Source organism: Taudactylus pleione, unplaced genomic scaffold, assembly GCF_031769625.1.
Source record: "Taudactylus pleione unplaced genomic scaffold, aTauple2 ptg000016l, whole genome shotgun sequence".
In the NCBI taxonomy this organism is placed as follows: Eukaryota; Metazoa; Chordata; class Amphibia; order Anura; family Myobatrachidae; genus Taudactylus; species Taudactylus pleione.
In genome coordinates, this window is record NW_028284418.1 from 15,842,425 (window position 1) to 15,859,997 (window position 17,573).

Below are 17,573 nucleotides of genomic sequence, written 5' to 3' on the forward strand. Positions count from 1 at the left end.
GGTTTAGAACTCGGTGACTAATGCAGGATACTATCACCATCCTTTTTCAGTTGGTTAATATCTGATCAATCATGAATTGAAGATAAATTGTTTTGAACTACTGCATGTGACAGCTTAAGGTGTGCTTCCACCAACCAAATGTAGCTTCTTTTATACCTTATCTACTTTAGGAAACCACTTTGATATAAGTCACTGGATCTTCTCCTTTTCAGTTGGTTAATATCTGATCAATCATCAGTTGATGATAAATTGTTTTAAACTACTGCATGTGACAGGTTAAGGTGTGCTTCCACCAACCAAATTTAGCTTCTTTTATACCTTATCTACTTTAGGAAACCACTTTGATATATATCACTGGATCTTCTCCTTGGAGAATAAATATGGCAGCAGTGGGATTTGATTCCAACAGCATGAATAGCTCTGTCATCCTACAACCTGCTGTACACTTTAAAATATTTTAGCTCTCATATCTGGAATGTCATTCAAAACTTTACCCAAAGTCAGGAAAAGCTGAGATAAAATGCAAAAGAAGCCAGGTACATTTAACAAGTAATGATTATATTTGACTTCAAATTTCCTTCATTTAGTGCAACTGAAGTATCCAAACAACTTTGAAGTATTATTCAAATGCCTAAAATAGACAGCTGTGAGATTAAAATCCAGAGTGATAGAAAAGTTAGAGAAATCGGAATATAAATCCATCAATTTATACCAATGAGTCACGTTGCCAACATTTCCATCTCTAATTGTATGATAAGACAACTCAGTAATTAAATATTAGTTATGATATTACTTCTAGTTACTTCATGCCAACTTAATTTTGGCTCATCTTGACTGTTAGCAGATAAAATTTTTAAAACATTTGGGAAATCTCTTGTAACAATGATGAACTGTTGAGTAGCTAGAGGAATCTTCCACCAACAAATTTCAGCTGGGTAATATCCTTTCTAATGGAAAAAAAGAATCAGTTTGACATCAATAACTGGCCTACTCTTTGTATAATAAATATGGCAGCAGAGGGATTTGAACCCACGCCTCCGAAGAGACTGGAGCCTTAATCCAGCGCCTTACACCCCTCGGCCATGCTACCACATGTGCTTATCATTAGGATAGCTCACAGATCTAGAACATCAAAATTAAAGGGTTTTTTGTTTTAAAGTATTAATTGAAAAGATGTCAGCAAAGGTTAAAAGAAAGTTCATTATTAAACATAAAATCGATGAGAAATTCATATTTTTTATTGAATTGCATTTTGTTTATTTTCATTGAAATAATAAAAAGAAATTGAGATGCATGAAGTAGTAAAATATTAGTTCTGATAGGGCACATAATTAGTTCATGCAAAAGTAAAATTTGAATATCTTTACTGTTAGCAGATATCATTATTTTAAAGGTTTGAGAAGACTGTTGCAACTATGATGAACTGTTTAGAACTCGGTGACTAATGCAGGATACTATCACCATCCTTTTTCAGTTGGTTAATATCTAATCAATCATGAATTGATGATAAATTGTTTTGAACTACTGCATGTGACAGCTTAAGGTGTGCTTCCACCAACCAAATGTAGCTTCTTTCATACCTTATATACTTTAGGAAACCACTTTGATATAAGTCACTGGATCTTCTCCTTTTCAGTTGGTTAATATCTGATCAATCATCAGTTGATGATAAATTGTTTTAAACTACTGCATGTGACAGCTTAAGGTGTGCTTCCACCAACCAAATTTAGCTTCTTTTATACCTTATCTACTTTAGGAAACCACTTTGGTATATATCAATGGATCTTCTCCTTGGAGAATAAATATGGCAGCAGTGGGATTTGATTCCAGTGGCTTGAATAGCTCTGTCATCCTACAACCTGCTGTACACTTTAAAATATTTTAGCTCTCATATCTGGAATGTCATTCAAAACTTTACCCAAAGTCAGGAAAAGCTGAGATAAAATGCAAAAGAAGCCAGGTACATTTAACAAGTAATGATTATATTTGACTTCAAATTTCCTTCATTTAGCGCAACTGATGTATCCAAACAACTTTGAAGTATTATTCAAATGCCTAAAATAGACAGCTGTGAGATTAAAATCCAAAGTGATAGGAAAGTTAGAGAAATCGGAATATAAATCCATCAATTTATACCAATGAGTCACGTTGCCAACATTTCCATCTCTAATTGTATGATAAGACCACTCAGTAATTAAATATTAGTTATGATATTACTTCTAATTACTTCATGCCAACTTAATTTTGGCTCATCTTGACTGTTAGCAGATAACATTTTTAAAACATTTGGGAAGTCTCTTGTAACAATGATGAACTGTTGAGTAGCTAGAGGAATCTTCCACCAACAAATTTCAGCTGGGTAATATCCTTTCTAATGGAAAAAAAGAATCAGTTTGACATCAATAACTGGCCTACTTTTTGTATAATAAATATGGCAGCAGAGGGATTTGAACCCACGCCTCCGAAGAGACTGGAGCCTTAATCCAGCGCCTTAGACCGCTCGGCCATGCTACCACATGTGCTTATCATTCGGATAGCTCACAGATCTAGAACATCACAATTAAAGGGTTTTTTGTTTTAAAGTAGTAATTGAAAACATGTCAGCAAAGGTTAAATGAAAGTTCATTATTAAACATAAAATCGATGAGAAATTCATATTTTTTATTGAATTGCATTTTGTTTATTTTCATTGAAATAACAAAAGAAATTGAGATGCATGAATTAGTAAAATATTAGTTCTGATAGGGCACATAATTAATTCATGCAAAATTAAAATTTGAATATCTTTACTGTTAGCAGATATCATTATTTTAAAGGTTTGAGAAGACTGTTGCAACTATGATGAACGGTTTAGAACTCGGTGACTAATGCAGGATACTATCACCATCCTTTTTCAGTTGGTTAATATCTGATCAATCATGAATTGATGATAAATTGTTTTGAACTACTGCATGTGACAGGTTAAGGTGTGCTTCCACCAACCAAATGTAGCTTCTTTCATACCTTATATACTTTAGGAAACCACTTTGATATAAGTCACTGGATCTTCTCCTTTTCAGTTGGTTAATATCTGATCAATCATCAGTTGATGATAAATTGTTTTAAACTACTGCATGTGACAGCTTAAGGTGTGCTTCCACCAACCAAATTTAGCTTCTTTTATACCTTATATAGTTTAGGAAACCACTTTGGTATATATCACTGGATCTTCTCCTTGGAGAATAAATATGGCAGCAGTGGGATTTGATTCCAGTGGCTTGAATAGCTCTGTCATCCTACAACCTGCTGTACACTTTTAAATATTTTAGCTCTCATATCTGGAATGTCATTCAAAACTTTACCCAAAGTCAGGAAAAGCTGAGATAAAATGCAAAAGAAGCCAGGTACATTTAACAAGTAATGATTATATTTGACTTCAAATTTCCTTTATTTAGCGCAACTGATGTATCCAAACAACTTTGAAGTATTATTCAAATGCCTAAAACAGACAGCTGTGAGATTAAAATCCAAAGTGATAGGAAAGTTAGAGAAATCGGAATATAAATCCATCAATTTATACCAATGAGTCATGTTGCCAACATTTCCATCTCTAATTGTATGATAAGACAACTCAGTAATTAAATATTAGTTATGATATTACTTCTAATTACTTCATGCCAACTTAATTTTGGCTCATCTTGACTGTTAGCAGATAACATTTTTAAAAGATTTGGGAAGTCTCTTGTAACAATGATGAACTGTTGAGTAGCTAGAGGAATCTTTCACCAACAAATTTCAGCTGGGTAATATCCTATCTAATGGAAAAAAAGAATCACTTTGACATCAATAACTGGCCTACTCTTTGCATAATAAATATGGCAGCAGTGGGATTTGAACCCACGCCTCCGAAGAGACTGGAGCCTTAATCCAGCGCCTAACACCACTCGGCCATGCTACCACATGTGCATATCATTAGGATAGCTCACAGATCTAGAACATCAAAATTAAAGGGTTTTTTGTTTTAAAGTATTAATTGAAAAGATGTCAGCAAAGGTTTAAAGAAAGTTCATTATTAAACATAAAATCGATGAGATATTCATATTTTTTTTTGAATTGCATTTTGTTTATTTTCATTGAAATAACAAAAGAAATTGAGATGCATGAAGTAGTAAAATATTAGTTCTGATAGGGCACATAATTACTTCATGCAAAATTAAAATTTGAATATCTTTACTGTTAGCAGATATCATTATTTTAAAGGTTTGAGAAGACTGTTGCAACTATGATGAACTGTTTAGAACTCGGTGACTAATGCAGGATACTATCACCATCCTTTTTCAGTTGGTTAATATCTGATCAATCATGAATTGATGATAAATTGTTTTGAACTACTGCATGTGACAGCTTAAGGTGTGCTTCCACCAACCAAATGTAGCTTCTTTCATACCTTATATACTTTAGGAAACCACTTTGATATAAGTCACTGGATCTTCTCCTTTTCAGTTGGTTAATATCTGATCAATCATCAGTTGATGATAAATTGTTTTAAACTACTGCATGTGACAGCTTAAGGTGTGCTTCCACCAACCAAATTTAGCTTCTTTTATACCTTATCTACTTTAGGAAACCACTTTGGTATATATCAATGGATCTTCTCCTTGGAGAATAAATATGGCAGCAGTGGGATTTGATTCCAGTGGCTTGAATAGCTCTGTCATCCTACAACCTGCTGTACACTTTAAAATATTTTAGCTCTCATATCTGGAATGTCATTCAAAACTTTACCCAAAGTCAGGAAAAGCTGAGATAAAATGCAAAAGAAGCCAGGTACATTTAACAAGTAATGGTTATATTTGACTTCAAATTTCCTTCATTTAGCGCAACTGATGTATCCAAACAACTTTGAAGTATTATTCAAATGCCTAAAATAGACAGCTGTGAGATTAAAATCCAAAGTGATAGGAAAGTTAGAGAAATCGGAATATAAATCCATCTATTTATACCAATGAGTCACGTTGCCAACATTTCCATCTCTAATTGTATGATAAGACCACTCAGTAATTAAATATTAGTTATGATATTACTTCTAATTACTTCATGCCAACTTAATTTTGGCTCATCTTGACTGTTAGCAGATAACATTTTTAAAACATTTGGGAAGTCTCTTGTAACAATGATGAACTGTTGAGTAGCTAGAGGAATCTTCCACCAACAAATTTCAGCTGGGTAATATCCTTTCTAATGGAAAAAAAGAATCAGTTTGACATCAATAACTGGCCTACTTTTTGTATAATAAATATGGCAGCAGAGGGATTTGAACCCACGCCTCCGAAGAGACTGGAGCCTTAACCCAGCACCTTAGACCGCTCGGCCATGCTACCACATGTGCTTATCATTAGGATAGCTCACAGATCTAGAACATCACAATTAAAGGTTTTTTTGTTTTAAAGTAGTAATTGAAAAGATGTCAGCAAAGGTTAAATGAAAGTTCATTATTAAACATAAAATCGATGAGAAATTCATATTTTTTATTGAATTGCATTTTGTTTATTTTCATTGAAATAACAAAAGAAATTGAGATGCATGAAGTGGTAAAATATTAGTTCTGATAGGGCACATAATTAATTCATGCAAAATTAAAATTTGAATATCTTTACTGTTAGCAGATATCATTATTTTAAAGGTTTGAGAAGACTGTTGCAACTATGATGAACGGTTTAGAACTCGGTGACTAATGCAGGATACTATCACCATCCTTTTTCAGTTGGTTAATATCTGATCAATCATGAATTGAAGATAAATTGTTTTGAACTACTGCATGTGACAGCTTAAGGTGTGCTTCCACCAACCAAATGTAGCTTCTTTTATACCTTATCTACTTTAGGAAACCACTTTGATATAAGTCACTGGATCTTCTCCTTTTCAGTTGGTTAATATCTGATCAATCATCAGTTGATGATAAATTGTTTTAAACTACTGCATGTGACAGGTTAAGGTGTGCTTCCACCAACCAAATTTAGCTTCTTTTATACCTTATCTACTTTAGGAAACCACTTTGATATATATCACTGGATCTTCTCCTTGGAGAATAAATATGGCAGCAGTGGGATTTGATTCCAACAGCATGAATAGCTCTGTCATCCTACAACCTGCTGTACACTTTAAAATATTTTAGCTCTCATATCTGGAATGTCATTCAAAACTTTACCCAAAGTCAGGAAAAGCTGAGATAAAATGCAAAAGAAGCCAGGTACATTTAACAAGTAATGATTATATTTGACTTCAAATTTCCTTCATTTAGTGCAACTGAAGTATCCAAACAACTTTGAAGTATTATTCAAATGCCTAAAATAGACAGCTGTGAGATTAAAATCCAGAGTGATAGAAAAGTTAGAGAAATCGGAATATAAATCCATCAATTTATACCAATGAGTCACGTTGCCAACATTTCCATCTCTAATTGTATGATAAGACAACTCAGTAATTAAATATTAGTTATGATATTACTTCTAGTTACTTCATGCCAACTTAATTTTGGCTCATCTTGACTGTTAGCAGATAAAATTTTTAAAACATTTGGGAAATCTCTTGTAACAATGATGAACTGTTGAGTAGCTAGAGGAATCTTCCACCAACAAATTTCAGCTGGGTAATATCCTTTCTAATGGAAAAAAAGAATCAGTTTGACATCAATAACTGGCCTACTCTTTGTATAATAAATATGGCAGCAGAGGGATTTGAACCCACGCCTCCGAAGAGACTGGAGCCTTAATCCAGCGCCTTACACCCCTCGGCCATGCTACCACATGTGCTTATCATTAGGATAGCTCACAGATCTAGAACATCAAAATTAAAGGGTTTTTTGTTTTAAAGTATTAATTGAAAAGATGTCAGCAAAGGTTAAAAGAAAGTTCATTATTAAACATAAAATCGATGAGAAATTCATATTTTTTATTGAATTGCATTTTGTTTATTTTCATTGAAATAATAAAAAGAAATTGAGATGCATGAAGTAGTAAAATATTAGTTCTGATAGGGCACATAATTAGTTCATGCAAAAGTAAAATTTGAATATCTTTACTGTTAGCAGATATCATTATTTTAAAGGTTTGAGAAGACTGTTGCAACTATGATGAACTGTTTAGAACTCGGTGACTAATGCAGGATACTATCACCATCCTTTTTCAGTTGGTTAATATCTAATCAATCATGAATTGATGATAAATTGTTTTGAACTACTGCATGTGACAGCTTAAGGTGTGCTTCCACCAACCAAATGTAGCTTCTTTCATACCTTATATACTTTAGGAAACCACTTTGATATAAGTCACTGGATCTTCTCCTTTTCAGTTGGTTAATATCTGATCAATCATCAGTTGATGATAAATTGTTTTAAACTACTGCATGTGACAGCTTAAGGTGTGCTTCCACCAACCAAATTTAGCTTCTTTTATACCTTATCTACTTTAGGAAACCACTTTGGTATATATCAATGGATCTTCTCCTTGGAGAATAAATATGGCAGCAGTGGGATTTGATTCCAGTGGCTTGAATAGCTCTGTCATCCTACAACCTGCTGTACAATTTAAAATATTTTAGCTCTCATATCTGGAATGTCATTCAAAACTTTACCCAAAGTCAGGAAAAGCTGAGATAAAATGCAAAAGAAGCCAGGTACATTTAACAAGTAATGATTATATTTGACTTCAAATTTCCTTCATTTAGCGCAACTGATGTATCCAAACAACTTTGAAGTATTATTCAAATGCCTAAAATAGACAGCTGTGAGATTAAAATCCAAAGTGATAGGAAAGTTAGAGAAATCGGAATATAAATCCATCAATTTATACCAATGAGTCACGTTGCCAACATTTCCATCTCTAATTGTATGATAAGACCACTCAGTAATTAAATATTAGTTATGATATTACTTCTAATTACTTCATGCCAACTTAATTTTGGCTCATCTTGACTGTTAGCAGATAACATTTTTAAAACATTTGGGAAGTCTCTTGTAACAATGATGAACTGTTGAGTAGCTAGAGGAATCTTCCACCAACAAATTTCAGCTGGGTAATATCCTTTCTAATGGAAAAAAAGAATCAGTTTGACATCAATAACTGGCCTACTTTTTGTATAATAAATATGGCAGCAGAGGGATTTGAACCCACGCCTCCGAAGAGACTGGAGCCTTAATCCAGCGCCTTAGACCGCTCGGCCATGCTACCACATGTGCTTATCATTCGGATAGCTCACAGATCTAGAACATCACAATTAAAGGGTTTTTTGTTTTAAAGTAGTAATTGAAAACATGTCAGCAAAGGTTAAATGAAAGTTCATTATTAAACATAAAATCGATGAGAAATTCATATTTTTTATTGAATTGCATTTTGTTTATTTTCATTGAAATAACAAAAGAAATTGAGATGCATGAATTAGTAAAATATTAGTTCTGATAGGGCACATAATTAATTCATGCAAAATTAAAATTTGAATATCTTTACTGTTAGCAGATATCATTATTTTAAAGGTTTGAGAAGACTGTTGCAACTATGATGAACGGTTTAGAACTCGGTGACTAATGCAGGATACTATCACCATCCTTTTTCAGTTGGTTAATATCTGATCAATCATGAATTGATGATAAATTGTTTTGAACTACTGCATGTGACAGGTTAAGGTGTGCTTCCACCAACCAAATGTAGCTTCTTTCATACCTTATATACTTTAGGAAACCACTTTGATATAAGTCACTGGATCTTCTCCTTTTCAGTTGGTTAATATCTGATCAATCATCAGTTGATGATAAATTGTTTTAAACTACTGCATGTGACAGCTTAAGGTGTGCTTCCACCAACCAAATTTAGCTTCTTTTATACCTTATATAGTTTAGGAAACCACTTTGGTATATATCACTGGATCTTCTCCTTGGAGAATAAATATGGCAGCAGTGGGATTTGATTCCAGTGGCTTGAATAGCTCTGTCATCCTACAACCTGCTGTACACTTTTAAATATTTTAGCTCTCATATCTGGAATGTCATTCAAAACTTTACCCAAAGTCAGGAAAAGCTGAGATAAAATGCAAAAGAAGCCAGGTACATTTAACAAGTAATGATTATATTTGACTTCAAATTTCCTTTATTTAGCGCAACTGATGTATCCAAACAACTTTGAAGTATTATTCAAATGCCTAAAACAGACAGCTGTGAGATTAAAATCCAAAGTGATAGGAAAGTTAGAGAAATCGGAATATAAATCCATCAATTTATACCAATGAGTCATGTTGCCAACATTTCCATCTCTAATTGTATGATAAGACAACTCAGTAATTAAATATTAGTTATGATATTACTTCTAATTACTTCATGCCAACTTAATTTTGGCTCATCTTGACTGTTAGCAGATAACATTTTTAAAAGATTTGGGAAGTCTCTTGTAACAATGATGAACTGTTGAGTAGCTAGAGGAATCTTTCACCAACAAATTTCAGCTGGGTAATATCCTATCTAATGGAAAAAAAGAATCACTTTGACATCAATAACTGGCCTACTCTTTGCATAATAAATATGGCAGCAGTGGGATTTGAACCCACGCCTCCGAAGAGACTGGAGCCTTAATCCAGCGCCTAACACCACTCGGCCATGCTACCACATGTGCATATCATTAGGATAGCTCACAGATCTAGAACATCAAAATTAAAGGGTTTTTTGTTTTAAAGTATTAATTGAAAAGATGTCAGCAAAGGTTTAAAGAAAGTTCATTATTAAACATAAAATCGATGAGATATTCATATTTTTTTTTGAATTGCATTTTGTTTATTTTCATTGAAATAACAAAAGAAATTGAGATGCATGAAGTAGTAAAATATTAGTTCTGATAGGGCACATAATTACTTCATGCAAAATTAAAATTTGAATATCTTTACTGTTAGCAGATATCATTATTTTAAAGGTTTGAGAAGACTGTTGCAACTATGATGAACTGTTTAGAACTCGGTGACTAATGCAGGATACTATCACCATCCTTTTTCAGTTGGTTAATATCTGATCAATCATGAATTGATGATAAATTGTTTTGAACTACTGCATGTGACAGCTTAAGGTGTGCTTCCACCAACCAAATGTAGCTTCTTTCATACCTTATATACTTTAGGAAACCACTTTGATATAAGTCACTGGATCTTCTCCTTTTCAGTTGGTTAATATCTGATCAATCATCAGTTGATGATAAATTGTTTTAAACTACTGCATGTGACAGCTTAAGGTGTGCTTCCACCAACCAAATTTAGCTTCTTTTATACCTTATCTACTTTAGGAAACCACTTTGGTATATATCAATGGATCTTCTCCTTGGAGAATAAATATGGCAGCAGTGGGATTTGATTCCAGTGGCTTGAATAGCTCTGTCATCCTACAACCTGCTGTACACTTTAAAATATTTTAGCTCTCATATCTGGAATGTCATTCAAAACTTTACCCAAAGTCAGGAAAAGCTGAGATAAAATGCAAAAGAAGCCAGGTACATTTAACAAGTAATGGTTATATTTGACTTCAAATTTCCTTCATTTAGCGCAACTGATGTATCCAAACAACTTTGAAGTATTATTCAAATGCCTAAAATAGACAGCTGTGAGATTAAAATCCAAAGTGATAGGAAAGTTAGAGAAATCGGAATATAAATCCATCTATTTATACCAATGAGTCACGTTGCCAACATTTCCATCTCTAATTGTATGATAAGACCACTCAGTAATTAAATATTAGTTATGATATTACTTCTAATTACTTCATGCCAACTTAATTTTGGCTCATCTTGACTGTTAGCAGATAACATTTTTAAAACATTTGGGAAGTCTCTTGTAACAATGATGAACTGTTGAGTAGCTAGAGGAATCTTCCACCAACAAATTTCAGCTGGGTAATATCCTTTCTAATGGAAAAAAAGAATCAGTTTGACATCAATAACTGGCCTACTTTTTGTATAATAAATATGGCAGCAGAGGGATTTGAACCCACGCCTCCGAAGAGACTGGAGCCTTAACCCAGCACCTTAGACCGCTCGGCCATGCTACCACATGTGCTTATTATTAGGATAGCTCACAGATCTAGAACATCACAATTAAAGGTTTTTTTGTTTTAAAGTAGTAATTGAAAAGATGTCAGCAAAGGTTAAATGAAAGTTCATTATTAAACATAAAATCGATGAGAAATTCATATTTTTTATTGAATTGCATTTTGTTTATTTTCATTGAAATAACAAAAGAAATTGAGATGCATGAAGTGGTAAAATATTAGTTCTGATAGGGCACATAATTAATTCATGCAAAATTAAAATTTGAATATCTTTACTGTTAGCAGATATCATTATTTTAAAGGTTTGAGAAGACTGTTGCAACTATGATGAACGGTTTAGAACTCGGTGACTAATGCAGGATACTATCACCATCCTTTTTCAGTTGGTTAATATCTGATCAATCATGAATTGATGATAAATTGTTTTGAACTACTGCATGTGACAGCTTAAGGTGTGCTTCCACCAACCAAATGTAGCTTCTTTTATACCTTATCTACTTTAGGAAACCACTTTGATATAAGTCACTGGATCTTCTCCTTTTCAGTTGGTTAATATCTGATCAATCATCAGTTGATGATAAATTGTTTTAAACTACTGCATGTGACAGGTTAAGGTGTGCTTCCACCAACCAAATTTAGCTTCTTTTATACCTTATCTACTTTAGGAAACCACTTTGATATATATCACTGGATCTTCTCCTTGGAGAATAAATATGGCAGCATTGGGATTTGATTCCAACAGCATGAATAGCTCTGTCATCCTACAACCTGCTGTACACTTTAAAATATTTTAGCTCTCATATCTGGAATGTCATTCAAAACTTTACCCAAAGTCAGGAAAAGCTGAGATAAAATGCAAAAGAAGCCAGGTACATTTAACAAGTAATGATTATATTTGACTTCAAATTTCCTTCATTTAGCGCAACTGATGTATCCAAACAACTTTGAAGTATTATTCAAATGCCTAAAATAGACAGCTGTGAGATTAAAATCCAAAGTGATAGGAAAGTTAGAGAAATCGGAATATAAATCCATCAATTTATACCAATGAGTCACGTTGCCAACATTTCCATCTCTAATTGTATGATAAGACCACTCAGTAATTAAATATTAGTTATGATATTACTTCTAATTACTTCATGCCAACTTAATTTTGGCTCATCTTGACTGTTAGCAGATAACATTTTTAAAACATTTGGGAAGTCTCTTGTAACAATGATGAACTGTTGAGTAGCTAGAGGAATCTTCCACCAACAAATTTCAGCTGGGTAATATCCTTTCTAATGGAAAAAAAGAATCAGTTTGACATCAATAACTGGCCTACTTTTTGTATAATAAATATGGCAGCAGAGGGATTTGAACCCACGCCTCCGAAGAGACTGGAGCCTTAATCCAGCACCTTACACCCCTCGGCCATGCTACCACATGTGCTTACCATTAGGATAGCTCACAGATCTAGAACATCAAAATTAAAGGGTTTTTTGTTTTAAAGTAGTAATTGAAAAGATGTCAGCAAAGGTTAAAAGAAAGTTCATTATTAAACATAAAATCGATGAGAAATTCATATTTTTTATTGAATTGCATTTTGTTTATTTTCATTGAAATAATAAAAAGAAATTGAGATGCATGAAGTAGTAAAATATTAGTTCTGATAGGGCACATAATTAGTTCATGCAAAAGTAAAATTTGAATATCTTTACTGTTAGCAGATATCATTATTTTAAAGGTTTGAGAAGACTGTTGCAACTATGATGAACTGTTTAGAACTCGGTGACTAATGCAGGATACTATCACCATCCTTTTTCAGTTGGTTAATATCTGATCAATCATGAATTGATGATAAATTGTTTTGAACTACTGCATGTGACAGCTTAAGGTGTGCTTCCACCAACCAAATGTAGCTTCTTTCATACCTTATATACTTTAGGAAACCACTTTGATATAAGTCACTGGATCTTCTCCTTTTCAGTTGGTTAATATCTGATCAATCATCAGTTGATGATAAATTGTTTTAAACTACTGCATGTGACAGCTTAAGGTGTGCTTCCACCAACCAAATTTAGCTTCTTTTATACCTTATCTACTTTAGGAAACCACTTTGGTATATATCAATGGATCTTCTCCTTGGAGAATAAATATGGCAGCAGTGGGATTTGATTCCAGTGGCTTGAATAGCTCTGTCATCCTACAACCTGCTGTACACTTTAAAATATTTTAGCTCTCATATCTGGAATGTCATTCAAAACTTTACCCAAAGTCAGGAAAAGCTGAGATAAAATGCAAAAGAAGCCAGGTACATTTAACAAGTAATGATTATATTTGACTTCAAATTTCCTTCATTTAGCGCAACTGATGTATCCAAACAACTTTGAAGTATTATTCAAATGCCTAAAATAGACAGCTGTGAGATTAAAATCCAAAGTGATAGGAAAGTTAGAGAAATCGGAATATAAATCCATCAATTTATACCAATGAGTCACGTTGCCAACATTTCCATCTCTAATTGTATGATAAGACCACTCAGTAATTAAATATTAGTTATGATATTACTTCTAATTACTTCATGCCAACTTAATTTCGGCTCATCTTGACTGTTAGCAGATAACATTTTTAAAACATTTGGGAAGTCTCTTGTAACAATGATGAACTGTTGAGTAGCTAGAGGAATCTTCCACCAACAAATTTCAGCTGGGTAATATCCTTTCTAATGGAAAAAAAGAATCAGTTTGACATCAATAACTGGCCTACTTTTTGTATAATAAATATGGCAGCAGAGGGATTTGAACCCACGCCTCCGAAGAGACTGGAGCCTTAACCCAGCGCCTTAGACCGCTCGGCCATGCTACCACATGTGCTTATCATTAGGATAGCTCACAGATCTAGAACATCACAATTAAAGGGTTTTTTGTTTTAAAGTAGTAATTGAAAAGATGTCAGCAAAGGTTAAATGAAAGTTCATTATTAAACATAAAATCGATGAGAAATTCATATTTTTTATTGAATTGCATTTTGTTTATTTTCATTGAAATAACAAAAGAAATTGAGATGCATGAAGTGGTAAAATATTAGTTCTGATAGGGCACATAATTAATTCATGCAAAATTAAAATTTGAATATCTTTACTGTTAGCAGATATCATTATTTTAAAGGTTTGAGAAGACTGTTGCAACTATGATGAACGGTTTAGAACTCGGTGACTAATGCAGGATACTATCACCATCCTTTTTCAGTTGGTTAATATCTGATCAATCATGAATTGATGATAAATTGTTTTGAACTACTGCATGTGACAGCTTAAGGTGTGCTTCCACCAACCAAATGTAGCTTCTTTTATACCTTATCTACTTTAGGAAACCACTTTGATATAAGTCACTGGATCTTCTCCTTTTCAGTTGGTTAATATCTGATCAATCATCAGTTGATGATAAATTGTTTTAAACTACTGCATGTGACAGGTTAAGGTGTGCTTCCACCAACCAAATTTAGCTTCTTTTATACCTTATCTACTTTAGGAAACCACTTTGATATATATCACTGGATCTTTTCCTTGGAGAATAAATATGGCAGCATTGGGATTTGATTCCAACAGCATGAATAGCTCTGTCATCCTACAACCTGCTGTACACTTTAAAATATTTTAGCTCTCATATCTGGAATGTCATTCAAAACTTTACCCAAAGTCAGGAAAAGCTGAGATAAAATGCAAAAGAAGCCAGGTACATTTAACAAGTAATGATTATATTTGACTTCAAATTTCCTTCATTTAGCGCAACTGATGTATCCAAACAACTTTGAAGTATTATTCAAATGCCTAAAATAGACAGCTGTGAGATTAAAATCCAAAGTGATAGGAAAGTTAGAGAAATCGGAATATAAATCCATCAATTTATACCAATGAGTCACGTTGCCAACATTTCCATCTCTAATTGTATGATAAGACCACTCAGTAATTAAATATTAGTTATGATATTACTTCTAATTACTTCATGCCAACTTAATTTTGGCTCATCTTGACTGTTAGCAGATAACATTTTTAAAACATTTGGGAAGTCTCTTGTAACAATGATGAACTGTTGAGTAGCTAGAGGAATCTTCCACCAACAAATTTCAGCTGGGTAATATCCTTTCTAATGGAAAAAAAGAATCAGTTTGACATCAATAACTGGCCTACTTTTTGTATAATAAATATGGCAGCAGAGGGATTTGAACCCACACCTCCTAAGAGACTGGAGCCTTAATCCAGCGCCTTAGACCACTCGGCCATGCTACCACATGTGCTTATCATTCGGATAGCTCACAGATCTAGAACATCACAATTAAAGGGTTTTTTGTTTTAAAGTAGTAATTGAAAACATGTCAGCAAAGGTTAAATGAAAGTTCATTATTAAACATAAAATCGATGAGAAATTCATATTTTTTATTGAATTGCATTTTGTTTATTTTCATTGAAATAACAAAAGAAATTGAGATGCATGAATTAGTAAAATATTAGTTCTGATAGGGCACATAATTAATTCATGCAAAATTAAAATTTGAATATCTTTACTGTTAGCAGATATCATTATTTTAAAGGTTTGAGAAGACTGTTGCAACTATGATGAACGGTTTAGAACTCGGTGACTAATGCAGGATACTATCACCATCCTTTTTCAGTTGGTTAATATCTGATCAATCATGAATTGATGATAAATTGTTTTGAACTACTGCATGTGACAGGTTAAGGTGTGCTTCCACCAACCAAATGTAGCTTCTTTCATACCTTATATACTTTAGGAAACCACTTTGATATAAGTCACTGGATCTTCTCCTTTTCAGTTGGTTAATATCTGATCAATCATCAGTTGATGATAAATTGTTTTAAACTACTGCATGTGACAGCTTAAGGTGTGCTTCCACCAACCAAATTTAGCTTCTTTTATACCTTATATAGTTTAGGAAACCACTTTGGTATATATCACTGGATCTTCTCCTTGGAGAATAAATATGGCAGCAGTGGGATTTGATTCCAGTGGCTTGAATAGCTCTGTCATCCTACAACCTGCTGTACACTTTTAAATATTTTAGCTCTCATATCTGGAATGTCATTCAAAACTTTACCCAAAGTCAGGAAAAGCTGAGATAAAATGCAAAAGAAGCCAGGTACATTTAACAAGTAATGATTATATTTGACTTCAAATTTCCTTTATTTAGCGCAACTGATGTATCCAAACAACTTTGAAGTATTATTCAAATGCCTAAAACAGACAGCTGTGAGATTAAAATCCAAAGTGATAGGAAAGTTAGAGAAATCGGAATATAAATCCATCAATTTATACCAATGAGTCATGTTACCAACATTTCCATCTCTAATTGTATGATAAGACAACTCAGTAATTAAATATTAGTTATGATATTACTTCTAATTACTTCATGCCAACTTAATTTTGGCTCATCTTGACTGTTAGCAGATAACATTTTTAAAAGATTTGGGAAGTCTCTTGTAACAATGATGAACTGTTGAGTAGCTAGAGGAATCTTTCACCAACAAATTTCAGCTGGGTAATATCCTATCTAATGGAAAAAAAGAATCACTTTGACATCAATAACTGGCCTACTCTTTGCATAATAAATATGGCAGCAGTGGGATTTGAACCCATGCCTCCGAAGAGACTGGAGCCTTAATCCAGCGCCTAACACCACTCGGCCATGCTACCACATGTGCATATCATTAGGATAGCTCACAGATCTAGAACATCAAAATTAAAGGGTTTTTTGTTTTAAAGTATTAATTGAAAAGATGTCAGCAAAGGTTTAAAGAAAGTTCATTATTAAACATAAAATCGATGAGATATTCATATTTTTTTTTGAATTGCATTTTGTTTATTTTCATTGAAATAACAAAAGAAATTGAGATGCATGAAGTAGTAAAATATTAGTTCTGATAGGGCACATAATTACTTCATGCAAAATTAAAATTTGAATATCTTTTCTGTTAGCAGATATCATTATTTTAAAGGTTTGAGAAGACTGTTGCAACTATGATGAACTGTTTAGAACTCGGTGACTAATGCAGGATACTATCACCATCCTTTTTCAGTTGGTTAATATCTGATCAATCATGAATTGATGATAAATTGTTTTGAACTACTGCATGTGACAGCTTAAGGTGTGCTTCCACCAACCAAATGTAGCTTCTTTCATACCTTATATACTTTAGGAAACCACTTTGATATAAGTCACTGGATCTTCTCCTTTTCAGTTGGTTAATATCTGATCAATCATCAGTTGATGATAAATTGTTTTAAACTACTGCATGTGACAGCTTAAGGTGTGCTTCCACCAACCAAATTTAGCTTCTTTTATACCTTATCTACTTTAGGAAACCACTTTGGTATATATCAATGGATCTTCTCCTTGGAGAATAAATATGGCAGCAGTGGGATTTGATTCCAGTGGCTTGAATAGCTCTGTCATCCTACAACCTGCTGTACACTTTAAAATATTTTAGCTCTCATATCTGGAATGTCATTCAAAACTTTAC

General features: G+C 33.2%; 8 non-coding genes across 8 annotated transcripts; all 8 read right to left on the reverse strand.

The window, feature by feature from the left end:
* Window positions 1-1,008: 1,008 nt before the first annotated feature.
* Window positions 1,009-1,090, reverse strand: TRNAL-AAG (transfer RNA leucine (anticodon AAG)). The gene has a single exon. It is a non-coding gene; the product is annotated as a tRNA-Leu (tRNA).
* A 1,342-nt stretch (window positions 1,091-2,432) lies between these two features.
* TRNAL-AAG (transfer RNA leucine (anticodon AAG)) lies at window positions 2,433-2,514 on the reverse strand. Its single transcript has one exon. It is a non-coding gene; the product is annotated as a tRNA-Leu (tRNA).
* Window positions 2,515-3,855: 1,341 nt separating this feature from the next.
* TRNAL-AAG (transfer RNA leucine (anticodon AAG)) lies at window positions 3,856-3,937 on the reverse strand. The gene has a single exon. It is a non-coding gene; the product is annotated as a tRNA-Leu (tRNA).
* A 2,764-nt stretch (window positions 3,938-6,701) lies between these two features.
* Window positions 6,702-6,783, reverse strand: TRNAL-AAG (transfer RNA leucine (anticodon AAG)). Its single transcript has one exon. It is a non-coding gene; the product is annotated as a tRNA-Leu (tRNA).
* Window positions 6,784-8,125: 1,342 nt separating this feature from the next.
* Window positions 8,126-8,207, reverse strand: TRNAL-AAG (transfer RNA leucine (anticodon AAG)). Its single transcript has one exon. It is a non-coding gene; the product is annotated as a tRNA-Leu (tRNA).
* Window positions 8,208-9,548: 1,341 nt separating this feature from the next.
* Window positions 9,549-9,630, reverse strand: TRNAL-AAG (transfer RNA leucine (anticodon AAG)). The gene has a single exon. It is a non-coding gene; the product is annotated as a tRNA-Leu (tRNA).
* A 5,611-nt stretch (window positions 9,631-15,241) lies between these two features.
* On the reverse strand, window positions 15,242-15,323 carry TRNAL-AAG (transfer RNA leucine (anticodon AAG)). Its single transcript has one exon. It is a non-coding gene; the product is annotated as a tRNA-Leu (tRNA).
* A 1,341-nt stretch (window positions 15,324-16,664) lies between these two features.
* On the reverse strand, window positions 16,665-16,746 carry TRNAL-AAG (transfer RNA leucine (anticodon AAG)). The gene has a single exon. It is a non-coding gene; the product is annotated as a tRNA-Leu (tRNA).
* Window positions 16,747-17,573: the final 827 nt, after the last annotated feature.